The following is a 17,646-nucleotide window of genomic DNA, read 5'->3' on the forward strand; positions in this document are numbered from 1 at the left end:
TGTTTTTCCTCCGGCAGGCCCTTCTTGGGCCTCAGCCATGCGGCTAGGCCTCATTTGCCTGCAGCTGTATTTTCTTCTTCCCTGGCCTCTCTCTGGGCTCACCTCGTGTGAGCAGAATGGCCGGGACCCTCTTTCCTTCGTTGGAATCGGACTGTGCAGCTTCGATCCCCGGTAAGTTTTTCTTTCTTTCTTTCTTCTAGGTGCGTTACCTCGGTAACGCCACCGGCTGAGTCTCAGGCATTCCAGGCATCGAGTGCGATCGTGCCCGCCTCTACGAGACCTTCAAAGCGTGCCTCCTTTCATGGGAATACTCATATCGAGGTTGCCCTTATGGAGTGCACTGCTGCACCTTTATTACCAGTTTCATTGGTACGGTGCCGACTTCTGAAACTCGATGTGCCTCGACGTCGACTGGAGCTTCGTGCCTCGACGTCGACTGGAGCTTCGTCCCTCGACGTCGACTGAGGCTTCGTGCCTCGACGGAAGCTTCGTGCCTCGACGTCGACTGAGGCTTGGTGCCTCGACGGAGGCTTGGTCCCTCGACGGAGGTTTGGTGCCTCGACGGAGGCTTCGTGCCTCGACGGGGGCTGTGTGCCTCGACGTCGACGGGGGTTTCGTGCCTCGACGGAGGCTTCGTGCCTCGACGGAGGCTTCGTGCCTCGCCGTCGACTGAGGCTTGGTGCCTCGACGGAGGCTTGGTGCCTCGACGGAGGCTTCGTGCCTCGACGTCGACTGAGGCTTGGTGCCTCGACTGAGGCTTGGTGCCTCGACGGAGGCTTGGTCCCTCGACGGAGGTTTGGTGCCTCGACGGAGGCTTCGTGCCTCGACGGGGGCTGTGTGCCTCGACGTCGACGGGGGTTTCGTGCCTCGACGGAGGCTTCGTGCCTCGCCGTCGACTGAGGCTTGGTGCCTCGACGGAGGCTTGGTGCCTCGACGGAGGTTTGGTGCCTCGACGGAGGCTTCGTGCCTCGACGGAGGCTGTGTGCCTCGACGTCGACGGGGGTTTTGTGCCTCGACGTCGACTGAGGCTTCGTGCCTCGGCGTCGACTGAGGCTGCGTGCCTCGACGGAGGCTGCGTGCCTCGACGGAGGCTTGGGGCCTCGACGGAGGCTTGGTGCCCCGACGGAGGCTTCGTGCCCCGACGGAGGCTTCGTGCCTCGACGTCGACGGAGGTTTCGTGCCTCGACGTCGACGGAGGCTTCGTGCCTCAACGGAGGCTTCGTACCTCGACGTCGACGAAGATTTCGTGCCTCGACGGAGGCTTCGTGCCTCGACGGAGGCTTCGTGCCTCGACGGAGGCTTCGTGCCTCGACGGAGGCTTCGTGCCTCGACGGAGGCTTCGTGCCTCGACGGAGGCTTCGTGCCTCGACGGAGGCTTCGTGCCTCGACCTCGACGGAGGCTTCGTGCCTCGACGTCGACGGAGGTTTCGTGCCTCGACGTCGACGGAGGCTTCGTGCCTCAACGGAGGCTTCGTACCTCGACGTCGACGAAGGTTTCGTGCCTCGACGTCGACTGGGGGCTTGGTGCCTCGACGTCGACTGGGGCCTGGTGCCTCGACTGAGGCTTTGTGCCTCGACGTCGACTGCGGCTTGGTGCCTCACCACCGCCTGAGGCCTTGTGCCTCGACGTAGTATGCGGCTGGATGCCTCGACGTCGTCTAAGGCTTTGTGCTTTGATTTTCTGACTCAATGTCGACTGGGGCTTGGGGTCTCGATGTCGACTGAGGCTGTGTGTCTTTGTACCTTCAACGTCGGCTGCGGCCGTGTGCTCCGCGTCATTTGACGCTGGTGCTTTGACGTCGCCTGAGGCTTGTGCCTCGACGTCGACTGAGGCTGAGGGCCTCATCGTCGGCTGGAGCTCGGTGCCTCGTCGTTGCCGAGGCTTCGTGCCGTCGACGGAAGCTTTGTGCCTTGACGTCACTTGGGCCGTTTTACCTCGGCAGCGGCTGAGGTATTGGGCCTCGGCGTCGACTGCGGGTTTGCGCCTCGGCGTCTCCAGCTCCGGTTTGAGAGGCTTCCCCGCTTTCTCTTCGGTTCATTCCGGGCAGCCGTGACGGAATCTTGTAGTGCGGAGTTTGGTTTCCTGGAGGAGACTCTCTCCCTGCTCCGGCTCTATTGCTCCCGCCATGCGGCATCTCGCTTGGCGCAGAGTGTGGCTGAGGATCCGAACCTCCAGGGTCGTCTCGCCGCTTTTACTTGCGTGAGTTCTGCGCTTCTTCAGGCCTCTCTTGCGGTGGCCACTAACCGCCTCTCAGACCGCGACCGGTCCTTCGCCCCTCGGGACGCCTCCAGCTAAATCCCGTCTGCCTTGGTGGGTTGGTCTCCTTCTCCGGAGGGGCCCTCTGGATACCTTTCTTGTGTTATCTCGGCCTCCTTCGCAGCAGCCGCAATAGCTGCAGCAGCGCCGGGTTAGGGTTCAGCCGCCGGCTTCGGCGACTCCTGGCCGTCCTTTTGACTATTCTCGCATAGCCTCTGGGTTGCTCCCCTTCTGGGGATTCCTCCCCTCCCTTCGGGAGGGGTGTCTCTGTGTCTACGCACCGGGAGTATTGCCTCTCTTCTGTCGGTTGGGCATTCCCATCCTCCCTTCTGTGTCTGGTCCTGGCCCTTCGTGACCTGCACTAGTTTCTAGTACGGGAGTGGGTCAGACTCTGCCCACCCCGGTCTCGGGAGTCCGTCGGGGCGGACCTGGACCCAGTTTGTCTGCGCTCCTTCTTGTCTCGGCCTCAGGGGGAGGCCCTTGTTTGTTTATGCCGGAAGGTGGCCCCTCTGTCCTCGGTCCGCCTCCGGTCTTTTCTGCCTCTGCCTCGGCAGGCTGCCTGTCGGCGCTTGAGTCAGCTGGTGTCTCAGCGGTCTTCGGCCTCGGCTGAGCTGTTGCTGATCCTTTTTGGATCAGGGGTCTCCACGGTGATGTCCCGCTGTTCGTCTGGTTTCATCTTCGTGTTCCCCGCTGGACCCGAGCATCTCAGTGATGGCAGGATCGGGATCCCGCTTCCCAGCACATTGTGGTTCCTCCCTCCTGGACACGCTCGTTTCGTTGGTGGGCCACCACTTCGTATCCCCGCATCAGAAGGTTCTGCCGATGGACTCCTCGGCATGGGCTTAGGGGTGCACCTCGACGGCCTTCGGACTCAGGGTCCTTGGTCGGGTGCAGACTGTCGCAGCCGCATCAATCTGATGGAGCTCCGGGCTATTTACAATGCCGTGGTGGATTTTCGTTATGGGTTGCAAGATTGCGGGGTCCTGGTGCGTCCCGACATCTCGGTGGCGTTATTTCTGTGACCAAGCCAGGGTGTACAGGTTCCCTGTTACTTTGCAGGGAAGCCCTTCGTCATTGGCAGGGGACGTTACACCACTGCTTCTTTCTTCGGGCGGTGTTTTTCCAGGGCGTGCAGCATTGTCTGTTGGACACGTTGAGTCGCCCTTTTCGACCGCATGAATGGTTGCTCCATTCTCGGACTCTGCGGCATGTGGTTGTTCGGTGGGGAACCCAACAGGTAGTTCTGTTCGCTTCGCCCCTCACTCACTGGTTGCCTCGATATTGCTCGAGGATGTTATCCTGGGTTCGCATCGAGGAGGATGCTTGCCTTCTCGATGGAATGGGCAGGTTCCTCTATGCGTTCCCTCCCTTTACTCTGATTCTCGGGTCTTTGATACACCTCCTGTCGGTCTGCGCCACCAGGATCTTGATGGCTCCTCTGTGGCCCTGGCGGCCATGGTTCTCCCTGCTCCTCCAGCGTGTCAGGGAGACTCAGCTTCTACCTATGTTCCCGTCTCCGCTGTCTCAGTGTTGCGGTTTCTGTTGCATTCCAATCTGCAGTCTCTACACTTATCAGCTTGGTTCCTCGCAACGTGCCTCCCTCCTTCTGTTTCTCTCAGTCGGTGGGGGTGTTCTCGAGGCCTCTCGAAAGATCTCCACTCGGCAATGCTTTTCCCAGATATGGTCCTGATTTGCTGAGTGGTGTGCTGAGCACCGCATGGATTCGCTCTCTGCCTCCTTGCCTTCAGTGCTGGATTTTCTGTTGCACTTGTCTCGGTCTGGTCTCAAATCTACATCTATTCGAGTCCACCTCTGTGCTTTTGCTGCCTTTCTTCGGCCGCTAAATGGGACGCTGCTCTCCGTCCGCCAGATGGTTTCCCGTTTTATGAGGGATTTCTTCATTGTACATCCCTCCGGTGGTTTGGGATCTTTGTGTGTTCCTGGCTCAATTGGTGATACCTCCATTTGATTCCATTGATGAAGCTCTTTTGAATTACTTCACCTGGCAGGTGGGTTTCCTGGTTGCTCTCACGTCTGCTCGCAGAGTCAGTGAGCTGCAAGCTCTGGTTGCGGACCCGTCTTTTCCTGTATTCATCATGACACGGTGGTCCTGCGTACTCTACCCCAGTTCTTGTCCAGGGTGGTTTCGGACTTTCCTTTCGATCTTTCCATTGTTCTTCCGGTCTTTTTTCCGAAGCCTCACTCGCCTCCTAGCGAGGTGGCGCTTCACACAATTGACTGTCAGAGGGCGTTGGCTTTTTGTCTTCAACGCACTCAGTCTCCTTGGACGGTTCCTCAATTCTTTTTGTCCTTCGACCCTAATTGGTTGGGACGCCCAGTTTCCAAGCGCACCTTGTCCAACTGGTTGGCTGCTTGTTTTTCCTTTTGCTACGCTCAGGCTGGTCTCGCGCTGCAATGTCGAGTCACGGGACATAAAGTCCGAGCGATGGCGGCTTCTGTAGCTTTTCTCAGGTCGACGCCTATCGAGGAGCTTTGCAAGGCTGCCACTTGGTCTTCGGTTCATACTTTCACCTCCCACTACTGCCTGGATACTCTGTCCAGGAGCGACGGCCGGTTTGGCCAGTCGGTTTTGCGTAATCTGTTTTCTTGTATTGCCAACTTCCCTCCGTCCCTTTTTGGTTAGCTTGGAGGTCACCCACATGTGAGAATATGCTGCCTGCTTGTCCTGGGATAAAGCACAGTTACTTACCGTAACAGGTGTTATCCAGGGACAGCAGGCAGATATTCTCACAACCCGCCCGCCTCCCCGAGGTTGGCTTCTTTGCTAGCTATCTGAACTGAGGACCATGAGGAGGGTATGCGCCCTCTAGTGGATCAGGAAGGCACACACATGCGTGGTGCAGTGTGCAAACTTGAAACTTCAATCAAGTTTGCTTGAAAAGCTGTCCGCGCTGGGGCTCCGTGGATGACGTCACCCACATGTGAGAATATCTGCCTGCTGTCCCTGGATAACACCTGTTACGGTAAGTAACTGTGCTTTATCTCTCTTCCAACAAAGCAGGTAAAAAAAAAGGAATGGTGTAGCTATTCTTATTGAATGTTCCTTCAAAGATTTAGGGCACATGTGTCGAACATAAAGCCCATGGGCTAAATCTGGCCCGCCTGGCCTTTTTATGCGGCCTGCGGTGACTGTACGCCAGCTTGAGGGCGATGCAGTGTTTTCCTCATTGCTGCCCCCGGGTATTTTACATTCTGGCTGGCTGGTTTCCTCCTCCTCACTGCCGCAGTCGGTTCTGTGCACAAAGCCGCGGGTGGCGGCTCCCTGCGCATCTTGTGCCTCATCTGGAAGCCTTCCCTCTGACATTGCAACATCAGAGAGAAAGCTTTCAGTTCAGCCTTTGACCATGTCATTAAAGCTGCTAAATGATTATTGGGATGGTTAGAGGACCGTTCAGGCCTCTTGGAGTCCCAGAATGCAGCGCCAGTGCCTAGTAAGGGTGCTGATGGCCCCAGATTGAAAGGAAAGCACTCTAATCCTCCTCCTGTAGGGGTTCTCAGTCCTCTATGCCCTTTACACCTGACTTTGTGAACGTGGTCTGGTGAGCCTATGTCCATCTGGTTCAACTGGAGAGTGATTGATCCTGTAACCTTCCCAAGGTCTCGCATCTGTTCTGCTAAGAAGACCTGTCTCCCCTGGATTCCGATAGTTGGTTGGAGGGAGTCACTGAGGATGACATTTGGACTCTTTTCCAGAGTGTAGCCTCAGTCAAGGACGACATGATTCTGAGTGAATTAGACCAGGGAGTAAGTACTGTGCACTAGGGTGAGGACCCCTCTGTTTGCAGGCTGTTCGAGACTGCTGCCTTGACAGACCTTATTAAGTCTCTGGAGGAGCTCAAGATTGATCCTCCTCAGCCTGCTACCCAATATTCTTTGCTTTCAGCCCACTGCCTTTCCGTAGCACCTGGATATGGATGTTCTGATTTCTGAGCCCAGGGAGAACCCTAAGGGCTTTCTTAAAGTGGTGAAGGCCATGTCCATGTTGTATCCAATGGGCTAGGAGTTCCAGCAGAGGTTTACTATATGCTTAAAGTGGATACTCTGGTAGCTCAGGTGACTAAGCGCATGTCCCTTCCCAGTGAGGGATGTGTTGTGCTCAAGGATCAACAGCATCAGGACATGTTCCTCAAGAGGCAGTTTGAGGCCTTTTCTCTGGCAGTTATAGCTGCTGCAACAGCCTCCTTTGTTGCCCAAGCATGCCACTCTAAATTGTGTAGCCCAGGAGGGGCCGTCATACCATCTTGCTGATGAGAGTAGACTATGGCTGATGCTCTGAATGACCTACTCAGCGTAGTGGGCAAGGTCTCTGCTTATTCTGTGTCTGCCTGCTGGATTTTATGGATCAAATATTGGGCTGGGGACTCTTAAGTCCAAAGCTACTCTCAGCAGCCTTCCATTCAGGGATCAAATGCTCTTCAGCTAGGGGTTGGATGATCTCATGGCTAGTGTCCAGGACCGCCGTCCAAAATCACTTCTGGACAACAGACCTCGAACTGCAAAAGTGCACAGCTATGGGTCCCATGTCGAGGCTCGTGCCATTCGCCCCTGTTCTCTTCTGGAACCTTGTCAAAGAGATCTTTTCAGACCCAAGGCAGAGGTTCACAGGAACAGAAAACCCTAGAGCTCCTCTCTTCATCTAGGTGGGCAGCCCAAGAAATCAAATTGATGCCAGGCTTCCAGTTCCTCCGTTCAATATTGGAGGCCTGTGTGAGACGTCTTGGAGGTATGGGAAACTATCACACCTGACCAATGGGTGTTAGAAGTTATCAGGGATGGCTACAAGTTGGAGTTCGCCCGTCCTCTCTCTGCCTGGTTTATGGACTGCCCAGCGGGCTGGCCTGAAAGAGCCGCTCATGTCCAGGTGACCCTGAACAGGTTGCTCAACATTCAAGTCATCGAACGGGTGCCAGATGATGACACGGGCTTTGGCAGATACTCCATATACTTCATCGTACCCAAGAAAGGCTCCGAAGATTGAAGGCTTATCCTGACTTCAAGTACATCAACGTGGCTCTCAAAGTGCCTCGTTTTCTTATGGAGTTGCTAGGTCGGCCATTACCTCAGTGCAGCCAGAGGAGTTCCTAGCAGCTCTGGACTTGACAGAAGTGCATCTACACATTCCCATCTTTACAGATCACAGACGCTGCCTTTGTTTTCATATCTTGGAACAGCATTTTCAGTTCACGGCTTCCAGGGCTCCGTGAACCTTCCCCAAGGTGATGGTAGTGATGGAGGCCCACCTCCACAAAATGGGCTGGCTGCACCTAAAGCCAAGTAATGGGAAGGAGACTAGGTAAAGGTGCGGTGCATATGAGAGTGTGTGAGAGTGCACGAATGAGATTGGGTGAAGGCTGCTGGGTAGGTGAAGGCTGCTGGGTAGGGGGGCAATACACTGTTATATTTTGCCACTATTTGACCATACATGTAGCAAAGTATGTGTGTGTTTTGGCTCTCCAAATGTTGCAAAATATGAAATGTGGCCCCTAATAGAAAAAGGTTAGACGCCTGCCTTAGAAGATCATGCGCAGGACACTAAAATGTTGTAGCTCATGTTTCAGAGTCTGCTTGTGTATAAAAGCAATCTGAGGAGTCCCCAGATACTTCTACCAGTAACTATAAAATCTGTGAGAAATTAATCTAATCGCCACCACAGTCGTATGAAGGAAGTGCACTACATATGGTTCATGTTCCAGGTACACTCATCAAGGAAGATGCATATCCTTTGTTTAAACTAGATGCACCTGAGCAATCTTACTCCATACCACTGTTCAAGAACACAAATCAAGCAACCAGTTATGAGACAGACCATAAATGCCTCATATTATTCAAACAGAAGCACTAGACAAATCTGAGCTAGCCAAGGACACAGATCATCAAGAGCTCATGACTACAGAGCTTACCAAATTTGATGACCACTCAGAGAACTACAGAGCATGGAAAGCTAATTTATAGAATAACATTGCAGATCAGAACATAACCCCATACTGAGAGATGGCTGGGGAGCAGATCTGTAGAACGTATGTTAAAAAAAAATTCTTCCTTGTGAAGATCTAACTAAAATGTGGAAAAGGCTTGAAACAGTATTATGGTAGTCTAGAAGTTATTGCTGCCTGGTGGGGATGGGGGAGAGGAAAGTAGGAGAGATTAAAGTGCTAGAGAGTGTGGGATAACAGAAGGGGGAATGGGAAAGCCTGGGCAAGGGAAAGAGATATAAATCTGTGGCTTGACACATTTAAATGAATGAATAGTTTATTTGAATTTAATTTACTGCTTATCCACAAAGAAAGACCACAGCAGTTTACAATAGTTAAAGTTAAATATAAACAAAGAAAAATAACTCCACTAATTAGATAGGATAGCACAATTACACCAGACCATTTAATCCCATTGTAAAACTAATACTAAAGAAAGTTAAAATATAAAAAAAACTAAAAATGATTAGTAAATGTAATATGCATGGACTAGAGACAAATATAAAATAAAGCTAAAATAAAAAAATTTCAGAGAAAGTGAAGAGGAAAGGAAGAGAGAGAGAGAAAAAAAAAAAATCAAAAATGGACAGGAGACCATGGAAAAAGTTAAGACAAGAAAACAGTAACCAGAAACCAGGACCTACACAATTACAATTAGATGCCAGACAATAAAACTAGAAAAATTATATTTTTAAAAATTTAGGATGACATATTTATATAGTCGAGTTAGTCCATTTTGAATATTTATAAATAAATAATAAACAATGGAAAATAAGGTTTCTGAGATTCTTTTTCCTCTCTGTATAACACTTATTTTAATCAGATTAGTGGGATTCTGTTGTTAGCTGTGACTATTACTATTGGCCCTTTTAAGAAATGATCAAAAATAACAAATCCTAAATGCTGCAAAAAGGTACTTTAAAGATACTAATAAGGGCAGCAACGCCAAATATATCAATCCAGAGTCACCATATGATACGCTAAATTGTCCCCTTAACAGTGATAGAAGCGAACATAATATAATACTGTGAAACGTATCCTCAGTGTGGGACAACAAGCATAAGGAACCGGTAAAGAGTAATACGGTTACTCTTTACCAGTTCCTTATGCTTATTGTCCCACACTGAGGATATGTTTCACAGTATTATAATATTATGTTTGCTTCTATCACTGTTAAGGGGGCAATTTAGCATGTTGTGTGGTGACTCTGGATTGATCTATTTGGTGTTGCTGCCCTTACTAGCATCTTTAAAGTACCTTTTAAGGAATGGCCTGGGAGTATCAGCCATAAAAATAATGCTGTTTGCAAGATTGATAGCAAATAGCATTATTCTTGTACCTACTACTTGTTATCCTCTATAATAAAACCCTAAGCGCGCATGTGCACTTAAAATGGCATGATCCCTTCCTCCATGATTTGTGCCTCCGTGGCTGTGTTCGATTTGTGGCGCATGTGGCCCTTAACGCAGCGGTTTGTCTCCTGCGGTGTGGCGGCGGTGATAGGTGGCGGCAAGAGCAATGGCAGGAGGGTGTCCTTCGGCATGGATGAGGCGGTCAGGGTGTGGGTGCTGCAAGGCATCCGGCTGTCAGAAGAGGTGTTTAGTCGAATGAATGATTCCTCCCATGCGGGTAAGAATTACAGGATGTAATTGAAGGAGCAGAAAAATGCTGCTGCTGATGCACAGGGAAATGGAGGGGGAGGGGTGGGAGACAGGCAGACAGACAGACGGGGCCAGAGAGAGAGACAGAAAGAAAGACAGACAGGAGGCCAGGGAGAGAGACAGACAGACAGAAAGAAAGACAGACAAAGGGGGCCATAGAGAGAGACGGAAAGAAAGACAGGGGGCAGGGAGAGAGACAGACACTGGGAGGGAGAGAGATAGAAAGAAAGATAGACAGCGGGAGGGAGAGAGACAGAAAAAAGAAATAATAACAGACAGATAGCGTCCAAGGAGAGAGACAAAAAGAAGGACAAAGCGGCCAAGGAGAGGGAAAGGCAGACAGACAGAAAGCAACCAAGAAGAGAGAGAGAGAGACAGAAAGAAAGACAGACAGACAGAAAGCGGCTAAGGAGAAAGAGAAAGAAAGAAAGACAGACAGACAGCGTCCAAGGAGAGAGAGAGACAGAAAAAAGAACAGACAGCAGCCAAGGAGAGAGAGAAAGAAAGAAAAAAAATGACAGCGGCCATGGAGAGAGACAGAAAGAAACAAAGACAAGACAGACAGCAGCCAAGGAGAGAGAGACAGAAAGAAAGCGCTACTGCTGGACAGGAGGAGCAGGCAAGGGGTGGTGGTGGACAGCCGAGGAGAGAACATAAGAACATAAGCCGTGCCTCTGCTGGGTGAGACCTGAGGTCCATCATGCCCAGCGGTCCGCTCACACGGCGGTCCATCAGGTCCAGGACCTGTATACTAACCCTCTATCTATACCCTTCTATCCCATTTTCCTTCAGAAAATTGTCCAATCCCTTCTTGAAATCCAATACCGTCTGCTCACGCGGCAGCCCATCAGGTCCAGGACCTGAATACTAGCCCTCTATCTATACCCTTCTATACCCTTTTCCTTCAGAAAATTGTCCAATCCCTTCTTGAACTCCAGTACCGTACCCTGTTCTATCACTCCCTCTGGAAGCGCGTTCCAGGTAGCCACCACCCGTTAGGTGAAGAAGAACTTCCTAGCATTGGTTCTGAATCTGTCTCCTTTTAATTTTTCGGAATGCCCTCTTGTTCTTGTAGTTCTCGAAAGTTTGAAGAATCTGTCCCTCTCCACTTTCTCTGTGCCCTTCATAATCTTATAAGTCTCTTATTATATCCCCTCTAAGTCTCCGCTTCTCCAGCGAAAAAACCCACAGTCTCTCTAATCTTTCAGCGTATGAAAGGTTTTCCATACCTTTTATCAAACGCGTCACTCTCTTCTGAACCCTCTCAAGTATTGCCATATCCTTCTTTAGGTACGGCGACCAATATTGGACGCAATACTCCAGATGCGGGCGTATCATCGCCCAATACAATGGCAGGATAACTTCTTTCGTTCTGCTTGTAATATCCTTCTTGATTATTCCTAGCATTCTATTTGCTTTCTTAGCAGCCGCTGCGCATTGTGCCGATGACTTCATTGTCATGTCCACTATTACCCCCAAGTCCTTTTCTTGTGAACTCTCACTCAATAACAGCTCTCCCATTGTGTAGCTGTACCTCGGGTTTCTGTTTCCTATGTGTAAGACTTTGCATTTCTCTATATTGAACTTCATCTGCCATCTCGTCGCCCACTCCCCTAGTTTGTTTAGGTCCCTTTGTAAACCTTCGCAGTCCTCTTTAGTCCTAGCCCCATTGAATAGCTTAGTGTCATCTGCAAATTTTATTACTTCGCTCTTCGTCCCCGTTTCTAGATCATTTATAAATACATTGAATAGCAACGGTCCAAGCACCGACCCCTGCGGAACACCACTCGTGACCTTCCTCCAGTCCGAGTAGTGGCCCTTCACTCCTACCCTCTGCTTTCTGCCCACCAACCAATTCCTGATCCATCTGTGTACGTCTCCTTCCATCCCATTGTTCTTTAGTTTCCGAAGTAGGCATTCATGGGGTACCTTGTCAAAGGCTTTTTGGAAGTCTAAGTATACAATGTCTATGGGGTCCCCTTTGTCCATCCGTTTGTTAATTCCTTCGAAGAAATGCAATAAGTTCGTCAGGCACGATCTTCCCTTACAGAAGCCATGTTGGCTTGTTTTCATAAGTTTATGCCTCTCTAGATGCTCCTCGATGCGGCCAAGGAGAGCGAGAGACAGAAAGAAAGACAGGCACATCTATTCTAGCACCCGTTAATGTAACGGGCTTAAAGACTAATTATTTCTATAACACTGCTAGACATACACAGTGCTTACCATGGGAATTTCTAACCTTCAGTACTGAGCTGCCACAGGTTAGTCACTTCTATGGTTAATTACTCCACCTTAATCACTATTTTCCTAAACAGTTTGTATGTTGTATTATTTATTATGAATGATCTGAGGGACAAGTGGGCTAACCCAATTTTCACATCAGAGACAGCCCAGTTATCCTTGTTTTTTTAGCTTAGTCCACTTGTTCATAGATAAATATCGATGTCTTGATGCACTAATCCAAAAAGCCACAAATCAGCAAAATTGAGGGTTAGCCTACTTATCTGTAAGATCATCTATATTTGAAAGAAAATAATGGGCACATTGAATTATAGGGTGGTATCGAAATATTGTGAATTCCAATGCAAGCAGCATACGATTTCCTTACAGATGGGTTGAGCACCCCAACTAGCGAGTTGCTTGTAGAAAACATCACTCATTTTCTTCTCTCCACCCTCTATTCTCCAGTTTTAACTGCAAACGAGTTGAGAAGATGTTTTACATCTACCCTGCCCTAGATTTTTTTATTTTCGGGTTTTTATCTGATCTTTCAAGGTGTCCCTGTGCTAAGAGGTTCCCAGTAGTCCTGGGACAGCTGTGCCTGGAAGAAGGGTCAGACATCGGGGGTTTTCAGCCAAAAAAGGATGCACTTTTAAAAGTGCTTCTGCCTGGCTAGCCTGCATTACCGCTTAGGAGCTCACGGTTAGGTCCCCTGAGAGTGGTGCTCATTAGAGAATGACACGGGGAAAAAATCTGTCCCCGTCACCGGCCCACCATCCTCTGCACCGCCCCGTCACCGCCGTTCCCTTTACCGCCCCGTCACCGTCACCGCCATCCCTTTCACCGCCCCGTCACCGCCACTGCCATCCATTCACCGCCCCGTCACCGTCCCCGCTGCATCCATATAAGCCTTAGTACTGCAATATTTAGCTTATTCCTTTCTTATAAATCAAAGTTCCTGCTGCTGAACTAGAGAAAGAGATGTTCAGCTGGCAGGGCTTTGTTTATAAATTTTTATCAACACAACTAATATACTATTTTATCCTAAAGCAAAAAATAAATAAATAAATATAATTTTTTTTTCTACCTTTGTTGTCTGGTTTCTACATCTTCTCATTGAATTCCTTCCATCCACTGTGTGTCTTCTCTCTGCGTCTTCCATTTGCTGTTACTGTGCCTCTCCCTTAACCCCCCCCCCAATTGGTCTAGCACCCATCTTCTTCCCTCCGCTCCCGCATAGTCTGGCATCTGTCTTCTTCCCACTCTGTCTTCCACATTTCCCTTGGGGGTCTGTTCCTCTCCACCCTCCTTCAATGTCTGTTCTATTCCTTTCCACCACCACCCTTCCCTCCCTCCTTTACCATCTGTTCCTTTCTACTACCCTTCAGCTCCTCTCGCGTGGCCTATCTACCTTCCTTCCTCTTATTTTCATGGCACGTTACAATGTAATTTGTGCAAGCCACTGGAGCCTGCAAGCTCGGTCCCTGTCCCATCCCCACAAACCATCTCGCTTCTGTGCTCCTATTTTCTCAATTTCTAATATCTCCCCTATGTATCTGTCATTGCCCCCCCTGTGTCCATATACCATCCCCATGGCATGTCCCCTTTATGTCTCTGTCCCTATGCCCCATGCACATAATTTCCCCTCTTTCTGTTACCTTCCTGTGTCCAGATTTCCCCTATCTTCCTCTTCCATACCAGTGTGTCTCTTCTTTTCAACCCCATCTAGCTTTTTTCCCTCTTTCTTCCCCCCCCCCTGCTTCTAGCATCTGGCTCACCTGCCAGTCCTTCCCTTTCTTTCCTGCTGTGGGTTTTTCTTTCCGACTTCATCCCCTTGGCCCAGAATCCTTTTCCCTTTCACTCCCTCCTTCCAATTTGAGCCGGGAACACTAGCGATCGCACGGTCCCCGCAGCCACTACCTGCCTGCCCAATCGATCCTAGTGTTTAGCCAGCTCTCTCCCTTCTCCTCACCTTAGTTTATAGGGTTTTTTTTTCGGCGACCTGCACGCTTTCCCAAAGAGCCGCGCACGCGCGGCTGCTCAGTGTTCAATCTTCTGCTCTGCTGCAACTTCCTGTTTCCGGTTGCGTCAGAGCAGAAGCTGAGCAGCTCTCTGATAGCGTGCGGGTCGCCGAAAAAGAAAATCTACAAACTAAGGTGAGGAGAAGGGAGAGAGCTGGCTAAACACTAGAATCGATTGGGCAGGCGGGTGTGAGCTGCGGGGACCGCGCGATCCTTCATGCCTCACTGCGGGGACAAGACCATTCACCGCCCCGCGGGCGGTGAATGGCCTTGTCCCCGTCGCCGCAGCGACTGCTAGTTTTCTTCCCCGTTTTCGGCGGGTGACCCGCAGCTAAAATGCGGTGGCCGCGGGTAAACCGCCACCGTGTCATTCTCTAGTGCTCATCCCAACAGAGTCAGGTGCTTGAGTGCAGGCTGATTTGGCTCTGTGATTGGCTGGGAGGCTTGATGAAGGTCAGCTGCATCGCCCGTGCCCTACCCCTGAAAGAATTATGTGGAAGCATTTGTGGTCAAGGGTTTCAGGTTTTGGAACCTGCATAAAAGGCATCCCAAAAAGACAAACCACTCTTGCTTGTCTGAGACAGAAATTCCTTCTCCATTTCCAGCTTCAGTGAGAAGCTGATGCAGGTATAGCACATGGCAGATCTGTGAGTACAGTCATTGTTGTCTATGGGAAAATTGTGATGGGTCTGATTTAAGCAAAACTAGAGGTTTCTTAGGGTGTCCCAAGGGTCTCCCACTTCCAAAATCCTATTTTTAGTGTTTTTCAACTTTTAGTTTTGCTCCCACGGACTTTTTTCTAGTGCCAAAATGCGGACTTGGCGGCCATCTTGGATTTCTGATTTTATTTTTAGAAATATCTCTCTGCCTCAAATTGCCTCGATTTTGGTAGAAATCAAGCCTCATGAACTCTTCAGGTGGTTTAGACCAGTGTTTCTTGTTGGGTATACGTGGCAAGGATATTGCCTGCCCGCCAAAGCTGCCGCTGGGGATCCCTCCCTGCCCTCCACTCTCCTGTCAAAGCCACTGCCGGTAATCCCTCCTTCCTTACCTCTACCCTCCTGTCAAGCAGCTGCTGGGGATTCCTCCTTCCCGCCCGCCCCCTTCCACCAAAGCTGACCCAGAGGGCTTCCCTCCGATGTCAGAGCTAACATCAGAGGAAAGCCTTCCAGGTTGGGTTTTTTCCCCCCCCAGTTACCTCCTTCTGCCTTCAGCGGCTCTCATTGCAGGGACGCACAGACAGCGGTTCACATGCTGGATGTAGCTGACCCGGAAACCTCTCCAACATCAGAGTTAACGTCAGAGGGAAGACTTGTGGGTCAGCCACGTGCAACGTGTGAATCACTGTCTGCACATCCTTACAACGAGTGCTGCTGAATGCAGAAGGAGTGAGTGCAGCCTGAGCAAATAAGGGAGAGAGGGGTCATGATCTGGGGCAAAGGGAAGAAGGGGGGGGAGGAATCGTGTTGGGACATAGGAGGAGCATGATTTTGGGCTGGAAGGCAGGGAGCGGAGGGCACGAATTTGGGCTAAGGAAGGGTGGGATGGGGCATGAACATAAGACACAAGGGAGGGAGGAAGGGGCCATTAAATTGAGACATAGGAGGGAAGGAATAGAAAGGGAGAATTGTTGGGCATAAGTGTGTGAGTGACAGGGAAAGAGATGGTGCACATGTGGAAAGGAAGAAAGAAAAATTGGGTGTAGCGAGAGAGAAGAATGAGGTAAAGATGTATGGGGAATAGGATGAGAGGGAGAAATGGTGGTGGAGAGGGAACAGAGGGACAGATTGAAGGGGATGCAAGGGGGAGGAATGTCGGACATAGTGATGGAGGGAGAGATGTAGTATTGTGCTGGAGAGGGTTGATAGAAGGAGAAATGGGGCTGGTGGGCAGTGGTGAAAAATGCTGCATATGATCCAAGGGATGAGAGATGGAGAAATGTTGGATGTGGCAGTAGAGCAGGTGGGAGAGATGCCTGGATCTCTCAAGACAGATGGACAGTGAGAGAGAGAGAGGGACACATGTTGCCAATAGGGGTGCAGGAGAGAGGAAGAAAAGTTGGACTCATGGAGGGACAGAGAGAGATGTTGGTTGGGTAAGGGAATGAGGAGAGGAAGTGTACAGGAGGCAGAAAGAAAGAAATATTGGATTCACAGTTGAAAGAAAATGCAACCAGAGACTCATGAAATCACCAGACAACAAAGGTAGGAAAAATTATTTTATTTTTAATTTAGTGATCAAAATGTGTCAGTTTAGAGAATTTATATCTGCTGTCTATATTTTGCATTATATTTGTCTATTTTTCTATAGTTGTTATTGAGGTGACATTGCATATTTTAAGGTCATCTGCCTTGACCTCTTTGAAAAACCCCAAATATAAATGATAATTAACATTTTCTCTGCGTACAGTGTGCTTTGTGTTTTTAAAATTTTGTGGTTACCATTATGTATTTGTTTAAATTTCTTTATTCAGTTTTGCATATTATAACAAGTGTATCAGAAAAATTCATATAATCTTATAAATATACACTTGATTTTCTTCATGAACACTTTAAGTACAATATATCATACTTATATTCATATTTTATAATGATTTAAATATTATGTAATACATTTAATAAATATGACAAATGTAAATAAAATAGAAACACCCCCAATCCCTCCCTACCTATTTCAGAAAATCTAACCTAATACATCAAAATGTATTAATTAATTCATACATATTATGAGATAAATAAAATAATTCCCACCCCCATCCCCACTTAACAAATATCTTATTATGGGAAAATGTTATTAATCATTACAAAAATCTGCTAATGGTCTCCAAATCTTCTGAAATTTACCACAGTAACCTTTCTGTGTTGCTATTGTGCGCTCCATTTTATACATATGGCATACCGAATTCCACCAAAAGTTATAACTTAATCTGTCATAATTTTTCCAATTGTATGTTATTTGTTGAATTGCTACTCCAGTCAATATGAATAAAAGTTTGTTATTATGTGATAAAATTTGACTCTTTGCTCTCATTGTTGTACCAAATAAAATAGTATCATAAGTCAAGGCTACTGGATTGTCCATCATCCTATTTATTTGAGGCCAAATTGATTTCCAAAATAATAATATAAATGGACAATAGAATAAAAGATGATCTAATGTCCCAGCCTCAAGATGACAGTGCCAACATCTATTAGACTTGGAGCTATCTAATTTTTGTAAACGAACAGGGGTCCAAAAAGCTCTATGCAAAAGAAAAAACCATGTTTGTCTCATAGATGCTGAAACTGTACATCTTATCCTCCAAGACCAAAGTCGTGGCCATTGAGATGCATTAATTTGATGCTTAATCTCAATGCTCCAAATGTCTCTAAGACCATGTTTTGGCTTTTTATTTATAAATCCAGATATTAATTTGTACCACATTGTATTAATAAGATTGTGTATATGAAAAATGGATGGAAGAAATTGCATTTCAATTAGTATTATTATTATTG

The 17,646-nt window shown here is 48.8% G+C and overlaps 1 protein-coding gene across 2 annotated transcripts in view; it reads left to right on the forward strand.

The window, feature by feature from the left end:
* The window catches only part of C1D (C1D nuclear receptor corepressor), a 37,425-nt gene that overhangs the window by 4,452 nt on the left and 15,327 nt on the right, over window positions 1–17,646 (forward strand). The gene's annotated exons all lie outside the window — the stretch shown is intronic.

The sequence above is a fragment of the Geotrypetes seraphini genome, chromosome 3 (genome assembly GCF_902459505.1).
Source record: "Geotrypetes seraphini chromosome 3, aGeoSer1.1, whole genome shotgun sequence".
Taxonomy (NCBI): Eukaryota; Metazoa; Chordata; class Amphibia; order Gymnophiona; family Dermophiidae; genus Geotrypetes; species Geotrypetes seraphini.